Below are 18,744 nucleotides of genomic sequence, written 5' to 3' on the forward strand. Positions count from 1 at the left end.
TGGGTCATCAGTCCAAATTGAGCTGGAGGAGCCTCTGACACCCCCTTTCTCTGCCCGCAGGTCGGCTGTCTCCATACCTCAGGTCGTCACTCATCAAGAGGGATAATCCCAAGGACAGCAGGATCTGCTTCATCACCTGGATTTAGGAGTGAGAAACCCGTCAGGTAGCTAAATCGTCACCATGACCCGCCATTAAACACACTGGGGGAAGAGCATGAGGAGAAGTTTATACAGGAAGAGCACAAGGAGCACTTGCTGACGGTGCCTGCGGGGATGCTGACCACTGTGAGCTCTGCCCACTGAACTGCAGTAAAGCAGCCCCCCTCCCAGGGATGTGTGGACCGGGGTACAGTGTAAGCTCAGACAATGGGCTTAAGAAAAGGAGAGAATTTGTACTGTAGAGTTGGGTACACTGAGGTTCGAGTTGTTATTCTGTCACTTCTTCTAGTATGCTTTGACCACATTTTTAAATCTCATGAGCCTCAGTTTCCTTGTCTGCAAAATAGGGCTCATGCCTAGAGAGGGCTTTTTAAAGAGGATCAAATGCAACATTGAAAAGCACAAGCTAGGTACTTCATTTTATGGAAAAGGAGCAAGCTATGGGACCAATAAATGAACCCAATGAAACAAAAAACATTCTCAGAATTACCCATGGTCCTAGGCATTCTTATTCTCATTTCTTTACCTCAGATATTGGGGGAGAGAGGATGGAGGGAGTGGGGAAGAGAGAGAAGAAAATATAGGGACAGGCAGGAAGCCAGATTCTGACTCTTATACACAAAATTCACTTGACATAATTTTCAGACAATGTTGTTCTCCTTCAAGCACTGTGGCCACCAGGCATAATGCCAAGGAAGTCAGCAGCCTGGCAGATATTTTAAACTGATCCTGAGATCGAACGACAGGCCATTTGCGCCATATGCCACTGGCGCGTTAATCTAGGCCAAGGATGCTAGGCACCTGGGGACAGCCATGCTGAAATGCCATTTAGGCAGAGCTCCCCAACTCCAGTGGCAGAAGTTCATCAAAGCAAACCGCCAAGGCAGCCAAGAAGAAATAAGTGGAAAGGAGGAGTGAAAAGTAAGTACCGTAACTACGACTTGAAAGGTTTTCACTGTGCTTCTAGGAGAGCGGCAGATTTAGCAAAATAGACCAAAACTGGCTATTAACAGGCTGGACAAATGAGCGTCTGCTACCTTTGCTCCTTCTACCCTATGCGACCACTCACCCCGTGGACCCTCTTCCATCCGTTGGCATATACTGGGCGACGCTCCAGTCTACCGGAATGACCTGCTTTATCCCTGCAGTTTCACTGTAAAAAGCCCAAGCATGTGGTTGCCAAGCGACTGTAGTAGATGCCCAGTGTCTGACTTCTTAGGATCCAATTTGGTGGGAGCACTGTGGGCCTTTGGCTTTCCTCTCCCTTTTGCCCAGCCCTGTTTCTTGGTTACCATGAGCAGTAATGAGCTTCTCCAACCCAGCGTGAGGACAGGCTCACAGCCAGAACATGAAAAAGGCTGAGCTTGTGTGGGGCAATACTCTATTTCATGGGCAGATCACACATCTGGTTTCCCCCCTTCTTCTGTGATGTTACTATACTAATGATTTTTTTTTTTTTTTAAGTAGGAATAAGGCAGTATGATGGCTTTCTGAGAAAAAAATTCACAGCAGGATAACTGCAGCGGACATCATAAAAGGAGCTCCGAATGAAATGCCCGCCCATTCCTGTCATTGTACCAAATGATTTTCCAGGAGCGAAAGGATCGTTCTAACTTAAGGAATCTTAACAAATAGAACAACCGCCTTAATTATTTTCTCCAGGCAAATGAGGCTGAAAAAATAATTCCGCTCTTTCTGTTAATGTTGGTTGCTTTTCATCATCAGAAGAATCTGAAAGATCATAAAAATAAGATTACATCACCAAAGGATGTGGGTGTTTCCCAAAGTTCACGATGGTGAGTATGAGGCGTGATGGAGAGCACAGGCTCTGAAATCAGCCCTTAGTTGAAGTCCAGAGCTCTGTCCCTTACCCGCTAACGACTGTTGGCAATTTACTCAATCCCCTACCCCCACCCCAGTCTGTTTCTTCATTTGTAAAGTTGCACAGAGTAAATCCTCCTGCCAGAGTTGTTATGAGAATTAAATGAAACAATACGTATGTGGTGAGAAGCATACTTCCCAGCATGTCATAAGCGTATCTATGGTAAAATGACGGCCCTGATCTTGGGAACCACATGTCACTTATGTTTTTCAATGGAGAGAGATTTTTTTCTATGAATTGGTTATAAAGAAAGACTAAAAAGGTATTTCAATCAGTTGGCGTTTTCTAAGAATTTACTGCTGGACCCGTTGGGCGATCTTATGCATTATGAAAGATTTGTGAGAAGTAGAACAGTTGGTTTTGCTTAGAAGTAGCTTCAAGTCAGCCTTGAAGAACAGGTATACCACCCTTAGTCCAAGAACAGCTGCCTGGCAATCCCACACCTTTTGTTCTTAGTGCCCAGGAAAGCCATTTAAATGATATTCAAATGCTATTGCAACAGTCTCCTAACTGGACTCCTTGCATCTACCCTTGACCCCCACAGTCCATTTACAGAGTACCAGAGAGCTGTATATAATTTAAGTTGTGTTATATCACTTATTTTAGTTTGTTAAGCTCCACAATGCAATATACCAGAAATGGAATGGCTTTTAAAAAGGGAATTTATTAAGTTGCAAGTTTACAGTTCTAAGGCTATAAAAGTGTCCCAAACTAAGGCATCCAGAGAAAGATACCTTAACTCTAAAGAAGAGCTTATGAAGTTCAGTGTTTCTCTCTTAGTTCAGAAGGCATAGGTGACCATGTCTGCTAGCTTTCTCTCCTCATTTCATAAGGCTTCCCTGGGGGTGCTTTCCTTCTGCAGCTCCAAAGATCTCTGGCTGTGTGGGCTCGGGTGGCTCTAAAATTTTTTCCAAGATGGTTCCTTCTTAGAGGGCTCCAGTAAGCAACCCCACCTTGAATGGGTGGAGATGCATTTCCACGGAAACCATCTAACCAAAAGTTACCACCTACAATTGGGTGGGTCAGATCTCCGTGGAAACCGTCAAAAAGATCCCACCCAGCAATACTGAATGAGGATTAAACAACATGGCTTTTCTGGGGTACACGACACTTTCAAGCCACACACCACCCCTCAAAATTCGCTGATGGCTTTCTATATCGTATAGGATGAGATTCAAAGTCTTTATTCTTCCTACAGGTCTTGCAAGGCCTGGGCCCTAGTTATCTTCCTGACCACATCTCCTACCACTCTCTCCTTTACTCCCTCTACTCCTGCCGCACTACTCTTCTCAAAACACACCGAGCACCTCCCGCTTTGGGACCTCTGTACTTGCTACTTTCTTTTCTTGGTCTTCCCTGTGTACCCATATGGTATGTTTCTTTACTTCATTTAGGTTTCTGCTCGAACATCACATAATCAGATAAAGCTTTCCTTACCACTGTCTTTAAATTGTCAGTCAATCCTGATAATCTCTGTCCCCTTACTTGGCTTTATGTTTTTTTTACAGAGCCTTCGAGACTAATAGAAGAAAGTTAACATAATGAATGTCCTCCCTACTGCTATAACTGGTCTGAAGACCATATTTGGTATTTACCATCATTTTCTTCCACTACTCATTTTAGGTTGCTTTCCAGGTGGGGTGACTCAGACCTTCATCTCCAAGTGATCTGAGTACCTTTAACCCGTTTGTACTGAAGCTGCTGTAATTTCCCATTTATCGTCGTCATTGGGCATGGAATTATCATCAAGATATGCCCCAGTGAATCCTCTGCCCAAATAACTTCACTGTGTGTAGCAACCCTAATTCCTCATAGTAATCAGGATCAGATACCTCTAATACAAATTTCCCAGTAGGTCACTGGGAATGATGGTGAAAGGGTGATGGTGAATGATATTAAGTGGGATCGGTATATTAAAAGTCCGAGTAGTGCTATTGTAAACGCTAGTAGAATGTTTATGTAAATTGATGACATATGATAATCATGTGTTGGATCATGATTTAATGAGTCAAAATCATTTGTTTTGAATTAAACTACTTATCATATTCTGTCCACTCTAGCCCTTTTTGGATTCATTCATAGGCTAAGCCTAGTCCTAGTAGGGAAATTAAGAATAAGGCTGTAATTAGTACTAGTTCAAGTTGGTTAGTTTGTGTTGCCCAGGGGAGGGGTAATAGTAGGGCAATTTCTAGGTCGAATAGTAAGAAAGTAATTGTGATTAGGAAGAATTTTCCTAATTCATTCACCATACCTGTTAATTCCTGGGCCCATATTCTAGCCATTAGAGACTTAGCACTATTGGGTAAGTGCCTATACTGCACCTTGGAAGATGTAGTCCAATTTCATGGGGTGTTATATCTAAGACACCATCTTACCTGAACCCTTAATAGTTCATTACATTATTTCTACTAGGCCCACTGCCCTTGGTGATGTAGTACATGGTAAGGCCAATGGATGCTATGGTCATGTGTCCATTTTCACACCACTTAATGTAAAATGGGTCCGAGGCCATGTTGAGTGAGATACCATATCAGTAAAGAAGGCACTCTATAAGCCCTCAGATAGTCATGCTGGCAAAACCATATATGCAAAGTAGGTGTCCATTCCAGTTATGATGAATTTCTGCCAACTCTAGGATGGAAGGGGTATGGTATAATCAACTTGCCACTAAGTCTCAAGGCTAGTCTTCTTGAGAATGGTGCCTTGTCCATGCCAGTCTGTACTGATGGCAGGATGGAAATTCAGGAATGATGGGAGCTATATCAACTTTGGTGAGTGAGAGTCGATGCTGTTGTATCCATGCATTGTATCTACCCCTGTCACCAAGCTCATGCCATTTGAGCCCCCTGTAGAAGCATTGGAGCAGCCGTGGAGATAGGCTCACTCATAGCCACAGGGCAAGTTATAAACATCTGTTTGTTGATACTCTATTGATTCACTATGGTGAATGCTCACAGGTATTAATATGAAATTCAAAACTCCTCACCCTTTATGCCTACCCTCTAGGGAAAGCCTATACAAATGGACATTATCAAATTGGTCACCACTGTGGGCCATTGGGAATGTACCTCAGAATTATCTTCCCAAGGGACAGAAGAGAGCAAGGATCCCTAAAGGATGTTGATTTTCTTGCATTTCTGGTATGTATATGTGTGAGTGCCAAGCAGATTCCTATAGACATCCTGTTCAGGTGATCAGAGAAGCTCAGTTTAGGGAGCATAATAGATTCACATCCCAGCTGAAATGAGTTCCTTGCCTGGTTAAACCTAGGCATAGCTGATTGTAGCAGCAAAAACGGGAATAAAAGATTGGCTGAGAGGATGTGAGATGAATCCTAACAGGTGTCTGATATACCTTCAAAGCCTGGGGAGGCAGATGATTTGCAAGAACATGTCCAATTATGTATTTCAGATAATTAAATAATAGGATATTTAAAAATATGTGCTAATTGTATGGTGCTGCCAACAAAAGTGAAAGTTGTTAGCAAAGGAAGAAATGTGCGTGAGCTCAGGTTGGCAGGGAAGGAGCTGGGGCATTGAGGCATACTGATGGGGAAGCCGAGGGTTCTCCATGTTAAGGAAGCTGGCATGAGAATGCCCTGGAGATGGGCAGAAGTGAAGGGCAGGATAGTGACCACTCAGACTGCTGAGAGTACAGAGATTCTCTTAGTATAAATGGATTTTCTGTCCTTCTCCCCAAGATAGACCAGTATCTGCCATCTTTTGTTACATGGTTAAACAAACCATGTATGTGGTTAAACAAACATACTCTGCTTTTGAATCTTTCCTTTACTGCTTGGGCAAGTTCCTTAACTTCTCGAATCTTCAGTTTCCTCATCTTTCAAATATGGTAATAACAGTACTTGCTTCATAGATTTATAATGAGGATTAAATTAATTAATTTATGTAAAGCACTTAAGACCATGCCTGACACAGTAGGTAACATTATTTACCTACTGTTATTATTATTAGGGAAAGTACTAACAGTGGTTTTTAAAAGCCAAAAGAACAAAGGTTCCATGCACTAGGGTAACTTTCCAGAAACCTACAACCTCCAAATAGGTCCCTGGATCAGATTAAGTCCTGAAACCTAGAGGGGCCAGCCTCTCCAGAACATCAGCTTCCATCTCCCTAGCCTATGTTATTGACAGCCCCTTTCAAAATGAAAAAGTTAGAATGGGCACAGCCCAAATACCTCTAAAAAGTGGGATAGAAAGATCAAAGGCGATAGTGGATTTATACAGAGAAGGTAGGGTTTAACAAACGAATATGATTGCTGAATCATTAAATTGATACTTTTCTTTTAGTCTCCAGTATCTTACAGCAGCTAGAAGTAAAAACCTAAAATTGTGGAATTATAACCCATACCAAACTCGGAAATCTGTTCTACAACTAATTGTTGTGTTTTGAAATTTATTGCTTTTTTGTATATATTTTATTTCTCACAAAAAAAGAAAAAAAAGTTGATTGTGATAATAAAAAATATTTATTCCTTCTAGCCTCCTATATTCAGGAGCAGCTAGAAGAAAAACTCTGAGAGGATGGTATGGTGATCCATGGCAAACTCTGGAATCTGTTCTGTAATTACTTGTTGAAGAGGTCCCTGAAAATTATTCCTTTTTTCTTTCTTTGCTTTGTACATATGTTATACAATAAAAAAAGTTAAAAAAAAAAAAACCAAAGGAAACCTAATTAGAGCAAAATAATGAGAGCAATAGGAAGCATTGGAGAGTTAGAATAAAACAGATAAACCATATTTTATGCAACACAAAGTAAGTGACCCTAAGGAATGTTCTGCAAAAAGTATTCAGTCATGTCTTCTGCAAAAGGTACTCTGAAATGACTGAGGCATCTTACAGATCCCCACTCAGCAGAAACAGCTTTTAGCCTTAGAGCAAAAAAAAATAATGAAACAATAATGACCATGTTGACATTATCAGAAAATGCAGTGGAAAAAACCTGTTGGTAGACTCATCTCCTTTTGGAATCCATAGCACATATGGGTAGCTTGGGCCTTTTCTCATTTCTCCAGTGTATGGCTGGATTATCCAGGCAAATGCAATCTGCCTCCACATCAGAAGGAGAATATTTCCGTGCAGAAAGGGCTGCAGCTGTCATGAATGACCCCCATGCATCTTGGGTATAGAATGGTTTGCTGCAGCCGAGTTTTTTTGGGAAAAAAAAATACTCCTCTTCCTACCTGAACTAGCCTACCAGGCTTACTTTATACCTCTCACCCTTTGTTGAACAGAACAATTGTGGTGAATGTTCCAGACATTGAATGGGGCTGAGAGAATATCAACGCATTTGGACGTCAGTTTGATAAGTTATCCAAAATAGGGTGAAGTTTCCTTTTTGGTCTTCTGCCTTTGACGTACACGCTTTCCAGTGCTCAAGTTCTCTGTGAAGCTGCCGGTGGCAATTAACAGGAAGACTTAAATGACCTTTGGCAATCATTAGCTTCTTAATCATCAGCTTCCTTCCCTTTATTCTCCAACAGATCCTGACCCACTTCATTTTTCTGTTATTAAAACTTTCTGTTATTTTCTAGGTTTAAAGGGCCTTCTTTGATTTTTTTTTATTTCAAATATAACACTTGCTTAGTATTTTTTAAAAAATCAGATAGTTTAGAATGGTACAAAGTGAAAGTAAAAGTTTCCTCCTCACTATCAAGAATCACCTCCACTTCACTCTGCAGAGGTTCACTACTGAATAATAGCAAATTGCATATGCTTCTAGACATTCCCCTTTCTCAAGGACAATTGTGCTGCACACACACATGCTCACTCAGTCACACACACTCACAAATATGTGCTCTTGTGCAACTGTTTTTTGACTAACATTGAAAATATTTTTTCATGTCATATAAATTTACCTTATTCTTTTTCATGCATGCATAATATTCTATCATGTGGTTTTATGAGAAATTATTTGACCAATCCACTAGTAATAGATGTTTAAGATATTTCCAATTCTTTCTATTAAAAACAAGTCTGGTGTGAAACCTTATACATATATCTTTGTGTTTTTGTCAAAGTACATCTCTAGGATAAATTCCCAGAGGACAATTTTGCTGAGTCTAATGGTGTGTTGATTTAATATTTTGACAGATATTGCCAAATTTCTCTTCCAAAAGTTGAACCAATGTACACTCCCATCAGCAGTATGTGAGAATGCTTATTATCCATTCCCTCACAAAGGCTGTGGCTCTCATAAAGAAGCAGCGCAAGCTTGAAATCAGGCAGACCTATTTTTGAGCCTTGGTTTTGCCATTCATTAGCTGTCTGACCTCTTTTAAGTTACTAGGTTCCTTGAGACTTCAGTTTTCTCAGCTATAAAATGAAAAACAAGTTCTATCTTTGGGGTAAAGTTTGTTGTGATAAGAAAGTGAAATAATGTAGAGAAATACCTTGTACAGTGCCTGCAAGGCAGTAGCCACTATCACAAGCCATTTCCCTTAATTGCAAATCCTTCATATACCATTCTTGTTCACGCCTGCTTCCCATGGCTGTCTCCTCTTCCTGGAATAGACTTCCCTTATTCTCATGGTGAAAATTCCTCTGGAGAAGGGACAGATGCCTGAGTTTGGCAATCACTTTCCTTTTCTTATTTCATCTGCATTTTCCATGCATTAGTCAAAGAGGTGAGTGATGGCAGCACATCAGGCTTTACATGAAGAAAGGAACGATTTGGGAGGTCATTTCCAGGAATTTGGGTTTCTTAGTTACTTGGTTCCAGACTGCTAAGCTAATTGCAAGATTTCTTTAGAATAATTTTGTGCGAAATTACCGACCCTAAAATGTTACAAAGAGTTAAGTCATGAAATGACTCCTATGGGCTGTCAGGGAATTGAAGTTTCTTCTTCACAGTGAGAGATTCCTGAAGAATTCCTCCCTGAGAATTGTATACCTGTATAACTCTCACCACTCCCACCCACTTGCCACCAATATCTCTGGTCATATATAGAAAATACTGAGAGACTGACAGCTCCTATTCACTCTCAACCTTTTTAAGTTTCAGGTAATAGCAATTCAATTACTGGGTGATGCTCATAGCTGCATTATGATATATATATATTCCCTATATTAAATTCACAGTTTGTGCTGTTTTCTAAGAGCTCCTGGCCTGAACTATTGAAGACCAGGGGATTCTAGCTTAGCTATTTCACTTCCCAGCAGCTCAGACCCACTTTAATTTCATTTTATTATTAAGATCTGGAAGAATCAAAGAGAAAACCACCACAACTAGGTCCCCTAATTTTATAGGAAAAGGATTATACCCAGTGAAGAGGCAAGTAAAGCAATGTGTTCAAAGATGCTTCCTTCTCCATGTGGTGTCCATTCTTCAGGGATCTTCTCCAGTTGCTGGAAACTAATTCAGCCTCAAAAGCTCAGGATGGCTTCATGTTGTGGGGAATGAGATGTGATGCTCTCTGCAGCAAGGCCACCTTAAACCTGCCCCAGTTAAAAAGACCTGCGTGAGCTTTGACTGCAAGCAGATTTTAGTTTTAGCATGAAAAGCCAATATCAGATCATTTGAATTTATTTTCCACTTCAGTTTGCCCATCTGCTCCAGGAAATGTGATTTAAATACATTTTATCAGAAGCCTTCCACAGGCACCAGGTTACCTAGCAACCCCAAGTTTCCTTTAGTGAGTTGTTTCCAACATAAAGAGCATTCACAACTTGGGGAGGATGTGTTTTAGCCTTCAAAGTTTATGAAGCAAGAATTAAATATTGAAACTGCCATTCTCACTCTGCATGAATGTAAAACCTATTTAAATTACAGAGTCTTGGGGGCTGTATTTCTAAAGAGAAAATTTTTAATTAACCTAACATCACCATAAGCTTGAATGAAATAATTCTGTTTAATTTGGAATACCCAATCCAGACACAGCATTGCTCAGTTCTAATTTAGGAACGTTAACAAATTTTGAATCAGTGCTTTGCTGTTTGTGTCAAAAAGATTTCGTTTTCCTGGGCCTTTGCCAACATATCTCTTGGCTACATTACAAGCTCAGACCTCTAGGTCATGGTGGTGGGTTGAGCTCATGTAGAAACTCCACCAATATCCAAACGTATGATAAAATATTTTATATATGCACACACTATACGCGTGGCCACAAGAAAGGACAATATTTGTGGACCAGAAATGGAGAGGAAAACAAGGTGGTTGTCAGGGGCTGAAGCTGCCCAGACCTCAGGGATCCAGGACTGGATGTGGCCATCAGGTCTGGAGTCCTAATACCAGCTTGGAAAGTAGGACTTGACTTTCCCACATATGGTGGGAAATGTACTGGGCTCCCACGTGAAGCTGGGGGCCAAAATCTCTTTACTTCTTTGTAAATAGGAACAGAAATCACTTTGCTCAGTACCTAGCATTGCAACCAGAAATGTGCTACATGCTATGTTTTACCAAATTATTATTCCAGAGTGAGGATGAACTAATTTTCAGACTCAAGGACTCGGACAACTTACAACCCTCAGATTCTCACTAATCTAAATAAGTAGTGACTACAAAAATATTAACTGAATACTACTAATTTCTTTGTGCTCAAAACAGGTTAGAACTAAAATTCTAGACAATTACGTAAGTCTTAGTTATGGGTAGAGAGGGAGATAATGAGAAAAGTCACATTATTCTGAGGTTTTTGTCTTGTTTGGAGGGATAATAAGATCTCAATTAATTTAGATACTTTTTAGAAAGATATTAATATAAGTATGTATGTAGAATTTGAAAAGAATGGGCTGTATTTCTGACTGAGGTCTTGAAGCATGGGACAGTAGCTCATACTAGGAGACATAGGATGGGGGAAACATAGAACAAAATCATTTCCCATCATCAGCAAAAGGTAAAAGTAGAAGACAGCCAGTGACTTCAGGTCTACAGAGAAGTTAAATTAGGAGCAACAGAGCAGGTTCTGAGCCAACGGATGAACAGGATTACTGAGACAACATGTTGCAGATTAGGTCAGTCAAGCGTGCCTTTTAGGTAGACTGGAGCAGCAGTTCTCAAACTTTTTGGTCTTAGGACCCTTTCACATTCTTAAACATTATTGTGGACCCCAAAGAACTATTGTTCTTGTGGGTTATATTTATTGATATTTGCCATCTTATTAAATTAAAACTGAGGAAAATTTTAGACTCAATAATACACAAGTTCACGTTCCTTGGTCATCAGAGTGATGACATCATCACATGCCATGTTGCCTCTGAAAACCTCCCTGTCCAGGTGTGAGAGAATGACAGAGGAAAAGGAAAATAAAGTCATGGTATTATTGTGAAAAAATTTTGACCTTCAGAGCCCTCTTAAATGGTCTGAAGGACTCCAGGGGTCCCCAGGCCACATTTTGAGAAACCTCTATTCTAAGGGATAGGAAGTGCCACAATCTCATACCATGCCAACTCCTACCTACTCTTCAAACCCTGCCTCATCTGATTAAACTCCAGTTATGTATTTCTGTTCTTGCCCCTTTCTGAACTCAAAGAATTCACTGTCAGAAACACATTTGACATTTAATCAGCTGCTGCTTTGAACCATCTTCATGGTCTTGTTTTGTTTAATAATTAGATGTTTTAGAGCTGTGCGTGTCTTCTCTCCGCAACTTGATCAGCGTTTCAGGGGGGTGAGACATGAATATTCAAGTTCTTTTTTCCCAATGGAACGAATTGGACTTATCGCGAAGTCAATAAGAGTTAATAGTTATTGTAATGGCTTTGAATTTATAAATTAGTTGTTACTATAATGACTACTTTAATGATGACTCAGGAAATTACTTTATCAATAGATCAATAAGGCAAAAGGGACCAAATTGAATCCAGCCCTTCTCTGTTCCTGATGGTAGTCAATAACGTTAAATACACTCAGTCTTGTAGGCCATAAACATGAAGTATTCTCTGTTCCTAACTTCACATTCCACATCTAATTGACCAGTAAATCCTGTTGATTCTGCTTTGGAACTGTTCCCTGAGGTAGACCCGTCATCCCCCTCCCCTCAAGTCTCCACCACTTCTTTTTTTTTTTTTAATAAGGTAGGAAGAAGTGGGGGGAGGTCAGAGGAGGCCTCCATGAGGAAATGATCTTTGATTTTATTTATTTATTTATTTGCATATGGGCAGGGACTGGGAATCGAACCCTAGGCCTCTGGCATGGCAGGTGAGAACTCTGCCTGCTGAGTCACAGTGGCCCTCCCATCTCCACCACTTCTTGCCTTGCGTATAGGCACAGCCTCCTGAGAGGGCTTCTAGGCCTGACCCCTCATCCCTTCCCATCCCAGTACATACATTACACTGTCAATGGAATTATTTTTCTGAAAATAGATGGGACCTTGGCAAGCTTCCTGTGTGAAAATCACCTATGACAAGCAATTTTCCTCTGCTGGAGGGTCAGAATATGCCAGATTTTACTGACCTAAAGTAGTTGGCTAGAGGACAGTCCTCAAAGTGGTTGTCCTGGCCTCCTGTGGCTGAATGCTGAGAATCAGGAATAAGACCACCTCATTACCCAGTCAAAAGACTGAGCCCTCCTGGGATGTGTTGTCTACCTGGTGGAAAACAATTTTGGAGCTCTTCAAGCTGGTCTGGGAGATTAGACTGCCCAGCTGCTGCAGATTTTGTTTAAATCCCACATCCAATGCACTCTACCCTTAACTCTGTCTCTGGAAGAATTTCTTAGCACAGTACCTACTATGGTAGGTACACTAGTGGTCCTCAACTGGGGATACTTTTGCTCCAAGGGGACATTTGACAATCTCTGGAGACATTTTTGATTGTCACAACTGGGAGGGGGTTGCTATTGTTATCTAGTGGGTAGAGGCCCGGGATGCTGCTAAATGCTCTGCAATGCACAGCACAGTCTCCACAACAATTAGGCAGCCCAAAATGTCAATAGCGCAGAGGTTGAAAGATCCTGAGGAACACAATGTAGCATTAGTAATAGAGGTAATAATTCCTTCATATAGCTTTCTTAATTAACTTCTTACAGGTTATTATATAACTATTTGCAAATCCAGATCACTGCCCAATGTGAAGCAGCCTCTCATAAGCCTACAGAATAAAGTTCAAATTCCCTAAGTTCAAGACCCTGCGGAATGTGTCCCTGCTCTCACCAGCTGCATCTTCCTTCACTTCCTATCATGTTCCTTATACATTAAACGTCCCACAGTTCCTTGAAGTGCCACGCCCTTTCATATCTTTGTGTGGACTCTGGCTGGATTGCCCTGTCTTCTAATTCCAGCAAACTTCTCTAGCAAATTTCTACTTATCCTTAAAGATCCAGCTCAAATAAAACCTTCCCTGATGCACTCTCCTCTCCTGTGCATACCTTGTCTCTCAAACAGGCTGTTTCCATTTCTTTTATTACTTGTCTTCCTCCCCTAATGCACTGTTTGCTTTGAAATTTCTTATATTAATTTGTACAGACAGCAATTAGTACTGGATCTGGCGCATAGTAGATGCTCCAAAAAGTCTTTCAAGTGTATGCATATTTGTTCACATGTGTACACACACAGATGTAAACATGCCCATGTGCACACACATGATATACATACACACACATACTGGCACACTTGTTTTATTGTGCTTTGCTTTATTGTGTTTTTTACAAATTGAAGATTGGTGGCAACCCTGTGTCAAGCAAGTCTCTTGGTGCCATTTTTCTAACAGCATATGTTCACTGTGTGACTCTGTGTCACATTTTGGTAATGCTCACAATATTTCAAATGTTTTCATTGTTATATGTGTTATGGTGATCTGTGTTCAGTGGTCTCTAATGTTACTATTGTAATTGTTTTGGGCTGCCATGAACCACACCCATATAAAACAGCAAACTTCATGGAAAATGTTGTGTGTGTCTGACTGCCCCACCAACCAATCATTCCCCAACTCTTTGCCTCTCCTTGGGCTTCTCTGAGATGAAATGCTGAAATTAGGCCAATTAAAAATCCTACAATGGCCACTAAGTGTTCAAGTGAAAGGAAGAGTCGTAAGTCACTCACTTTAAATAAAAAATTAGAGATGATTAAGGTTAATGAGAAAGGCAGATTGAAAACCAAAATTTAGGCATCTTGTGCCAAACAGTCAACCAAGCTGTGAATGCAAAGGAGAATTTCTTAAAGGAAATTAAAAGCGCTACTCCATTGAACACATGAATGATAAGAAAGTGAAACAGCCTTACCGCTGATATGGAGAAAGTTCTAGCAGTCTGGATAGGCAATCAAGCCAGTCACAACCTTCTCTTAAGTCAAGGCTTAATCCAGAGCAAGGCCCTAACTTTACTCAGTCCTAGAATGGCTGAGAGAGGTAAGGAAGCTGCAAAGGAAAAATTTGAGGTTAGCAAAGTTTGGTTCATGAAGTTTAAGAAAAAAAGCCATCTCTATAGCGTAATAGTGCAAGGTGAAGCCGTAAGTACTGATATAGAAGCTATAGCATGTTACTCAGAAGATCTAGCTAAGATAATTGATGAAAGGGGAAATACTAAAGAACAGATTTTCAATATAGATGAAACAGCCTTCTACCAGAAGAAGATGCCATCTTGGACTTTAATAACTAGAGAGAAGAAATCAATGCCTGGGTTCAAAACTTCAAAGACAGTTGGACTCTTTTATTAAGGGCTGATGCAGATGGTCACTTTAAGTGGAAACCAATGCCCATATGCTAAATCTATTCTGCCTGTATACTATAAATAGAACAAAAAAGCCTGGGTGACATCACTTCTGTTTACAAAATGGTTTACTGAATATTTTAAACCCACTGTTGAGATAGAAAGATTCCTTTCAAAATATTACTGCTCATTGACAACGCCCCATTGCCACCTAAGAGCGCTAATGGAAATGTACAATGAGATTAATGTTTTTTCATGTCTGCTGACACAACATCCATTTTATAGCCCATAGATCAAAGAGTGATTTTAACTTTCAAGTCTTATTATTTAAGAAATACATTTTGTATGGCTATGGCTGCCATAGATAGTGATTCCTCTGATGGATCTGGGCAAAGTCGATTGAAAACCTTCTGGAAAGGATTCACCATTCTAGATGCCATTAAGAATATTCATGATTCATGGGAGGAGGTCAAAATATCAACGTTAAAAGAAGCTTGGAAGAAGTTGATCACAACCCTCAAGAGTTCAGATGAGGAAGTAACTGTAGATGTGGTAGAAATAGCAAGGAAACTAGAATTAGAAGTGGAGCCTGAAAAAGTGACTCAATTACTGCAATCTCATCATGAAACTTTAATGGATGGGGAGTAACTTCTTAAGGCTGATCAAAGAAAATTGTTTCTTGAAATAGAATCCATTCCTGGTGAAGATGCTGTGAACATGGTTGAAATGACAACCAAAGATTTAGAATATTACATAAACTTAGTTGATAAAGCAGTGATAGATATTGAGGGTATTGACTCCCATTTTGAAAGAAGCTCCATGGTAGGTAAAATGCTACCAAACAGCATTGCATGCTACTGAGAAATCTTTTGAAAGGAAGAGTCAATCGATGCAGCAAACTTCACTTTTGTCTGTTTTAATTTTGTAGACTGCCCAAGCAGATACTATGAAATGGGTTGGCTAAATAAGGGGAATTTATGGCTTTGAGACTAAAAGAAAGTCCACATCAAGGCAATGTTTTCTCTCCAAAGATTGTGGCCTTCTAGGGTGCCTGTTGGTGATCCTTGGCTCATTTGTCATTTGGGAATGCATATGGTGGTATCTTCTGTTCTCTCCCTTCCCTCCTGGGTTCCACCAATGTCCAGTCTCTTGCTTCCTATGGTTTTCTTCTCTCTATCTGAATTTCATTCTGCTTATATAGACTCCAGTAACAGGATTAAAACTCCTCCCGATTGAGGTGGGCTACACCTTAGCTGAAGAAATATCATCAAAAGGTTCTACTTACAAAGGGTTCATGCCCATAGGAATGTATTACACTTGAGAACAAATTTTTCTGGGGTAGATACAGCTTTAAAACACCAAATTTATTTTTTAAAATTGTTACAGCCACCCCAACCTTCAGAAACAACCAGCTGGATCAGTCAGCAGCCATCAACATCAAGGCAAGACTCTCTACCAACAGGAAGAGTACAACCTGCTGAAGGCTCAGATAATAGCATTTTTTAGCAATAAAGTATTTTTTAATTAAGCTATATATATTGTATTTTAAACATAATGCTATTGAACACTTAATAGACTACAGATAGCATAAACATAACTTTTATATGCATTGGGAAACAAAAAATTTCACATGACTCATTTTATCACAATATTCAATTTATTGTGCTGGTCTCTTAGGTATGCCTGTATATGCTAAAGGAAAAGAATGGCTGAAGAGATTTCATCACCATTACTATACAAGATGACCTCTCAGATACTTGCATGGTATTCTGCTGATAGGAAATTATATTAAGACCTAAAGGACCAAAATGAAAAAACATCTTTGTAGACATATGTGTTCACAATACCAAACTGAAAGAGTGTTAATGCAGCACAGTACATCTCTAGCAGAAGGAGACCTAACACAACATTCCAGAATTGCACCTAAAATACTATTTCATCAAAAGCAGAACCAAAGTTGACCATATATCCCCTAGAGTATGACCAGAACTGACAAATCATTCCTGAATCTACTCTCCAGTTGGGAGCTGAGAACGCCGAGGTACCAGTGACTGTGCTTGTGTTCTGTATGCACATACAGAAGAATAAAACTTGGTGATACAACTGTTAAAATCTTAATTCTATGCCCACTGGTCATGTGTGTTAACTTTCTAATTGAATCACTGGGCAAACAAGTCACGTGTGAATTCTCATACACAGACTGGGAAGTTGTGGGGCAAGTGTCCCTTGGTCTGGTTTTCCCCACCCTGAAAATGAGGACAGTGAAGTCCTGCTCTTTGGCACCTCATGAGGTCATAGGAAAAATGGATCATGTGCAGAACTCAGTTCTGCCTGAATTCAGTGTTAACTCTTAGGCTATACTGTTAAGGGGAACATGGTGAGATTTGCAGATTTTACATTAGACACACACAATATCATTCTGCTAAAAATATTACCACCTCACAATTATATATGTATATCACTAGTGGAGATGTAACAGAGTAAGAAATATAATGTTCTTGCAGTTTGTCCTATTAAGTTATATTTTATTACCTGCAGTTTGTTTTAGGCTGAATTTGATTTCTCTCTGCTCCTCTTTCATTATTTTGAAAGAGAAAGAAAAGCTTTATACGCAGATGTTTATTGAAGTCTTGATAAGAGGAGGGAGAAGAGAACACTACTTAATATCAAGTATTTTTTGAGAATCTACTAATGTCCTGGGAAAATTGAAGATGAACAAATACAATTTTGGTTTCAAAAGAGGGAGAAGTAGGTTTTTCAGACTGTGATGTGGAAGCCAAGGGTTCTTTTGAATACTTAGAACCTCAGCTTAGTGAACACATTGATACTGAAGTTGGTCACCGACCACGGAGCATTCCTAGGTTGGGTCATTTGAATCTCTACAGCTTCAAAGTGAGTTGTGAAGCCTGGAGTACAGATACTGTAGCTGCTAAGGAGTTTCCATGACACTGACAGAGATCAACAAAAAATAAGGAGTCTATGACTCAATAGATTATAAGTGTAGATAAAGCCAGGTTATAAGTGAAAAAGGAGGCCTGATATAATTATAGCATCAAAGAAAAGAGTATGCCTGGTTGGAAGGCTTTGAAGGACCAATTTATATTTCTCTCTTGTGAAAAGGTATTCAGGAACTGCAAACATAAACCCTTCTTAGCCACTGTGAACTTGGGAACAAATGAACCTAAGGAGAGGTAGAGCCTTTACTTGTTGGTAAATAGAGGAGCTTCTTTAATTGAGAGTATGTGGGGCAGAAAACTTATTGTGTAGAGGCTTAAATTGCAGAACCAAGATCAAAGAGTGACAATTATGGGGAGTGGGAATTTGATTCAACAGAAGAAAATATTTTACAAGAGCCATCACTCCTGTAAAGGTAAAGCAGCTTCCTTTAGTTAGTGAATTCTCCGTCCTTGGAGGAGCTTAAGCAGAGGCTGCCTGGGGATGAGGGAGGGAGATTCTGAGCGCTTGATGGACAGATCACTCAACACACTCTACTGAGGTCTACCATGTGTGAGGCACTCTTCTGTAGTTGTGGTTTCTTTGGCTCTTGAAGTCTTACGTTTAATGATTTCAGTTAACAGGCTCCCAGTCATCCTCACCCTCAGCTATTTGTCCTACATCCTCTGGTACTGTTGATCATTGGCCATGCTTCCTACCTTTTTGAAAGCCTATGAAGCCAATGAGTGCAATTTTATATTATGCACATGTACATATGTAAGAGCCCAGAAAATGCTACTGGGGAGGAGGAAAAGGAGTTTCCGCTCTCTTAGCTCCTGGTAAGCAACTTCTGTGGTGTAATGGTTAAGAGCATGAGTTTTGCATCAGATCTACCTAACTTTCCAAATCCTCATTTTCTCTTCTGTCAAATGGGGATGATAGTAATGAGTACAACATAGGTTGTTATGCCTGCACGGTTCTTAGCTTAGTGCGGATATCCAGAAAATTCCCACTCAGCCTCGTCATCAAAAATATTATTAAGCTCTATAGAAGGCTCTTCATTAGCAGAGTACCCACTACACAGAAAATGTTCAATAAATGGTGGTTCTTAATAGAAATAGTAACAGCAGGGGTAGTAGTAGCAGTAGCAGTAGCAAAACTGGGACTTAA

The 18,744-nt window shown here is 40.1% G+C and overlaps 1 long non-coding RNA gene across 5 annotated transcripts in view; it reads left to right on the forward strand.

The window, feature by feature from the left end:
- LOC143650045 (uncharacterized) overlaps nt 1–16,738 on the forward strand; it is a 72,937-nt gene extending 56,199 nt beyond the window's left edge. Inside the window, exons 3-7 of one of the 5 annotated variants that reach the window (XR_013159326.1) lie at nt 61–164; nt 1,627–1,955; nt 3,550–3,628; nt 5,048–5,181; nt 16,318–16,738. This is a non-coding gene — a long non-coding RNA (uncharacterized LOC143650045). Of the gene's footprint in view, nt 1–60; nt 165–1,623; nt 1,956–3,549; nt 3,629–5,047; nt 5,182–7,291; nt 8,531–16,026; nt 16,258–16,317 lie in introns of those variants that run through there. The other 4 variants (XR_013159324.1, XR_013159325.1, XR_013159323.1 and 1 more) reach the window with 4 other exon arrangements.
- Nucleotides 16,739–18,744: the final 2,006 nt, after the last annotated feature.

The sequence above is a fragment of the Tamandua tetradactyla genome, chromosome 11, assembly GCF_023851605.1.
Source record: "Tamandua tetradactyla isolate mTamTet1 chromosome 11, mTamTet1.pri, whole genome shotgun sequence".
NCBI classification, from domain to species: Eukaryota; Metazoa; Chordata; class Mammalia; order Pilosa; family Myrmecophagidae; genus Tamandua; species Tamandua tetradactyla.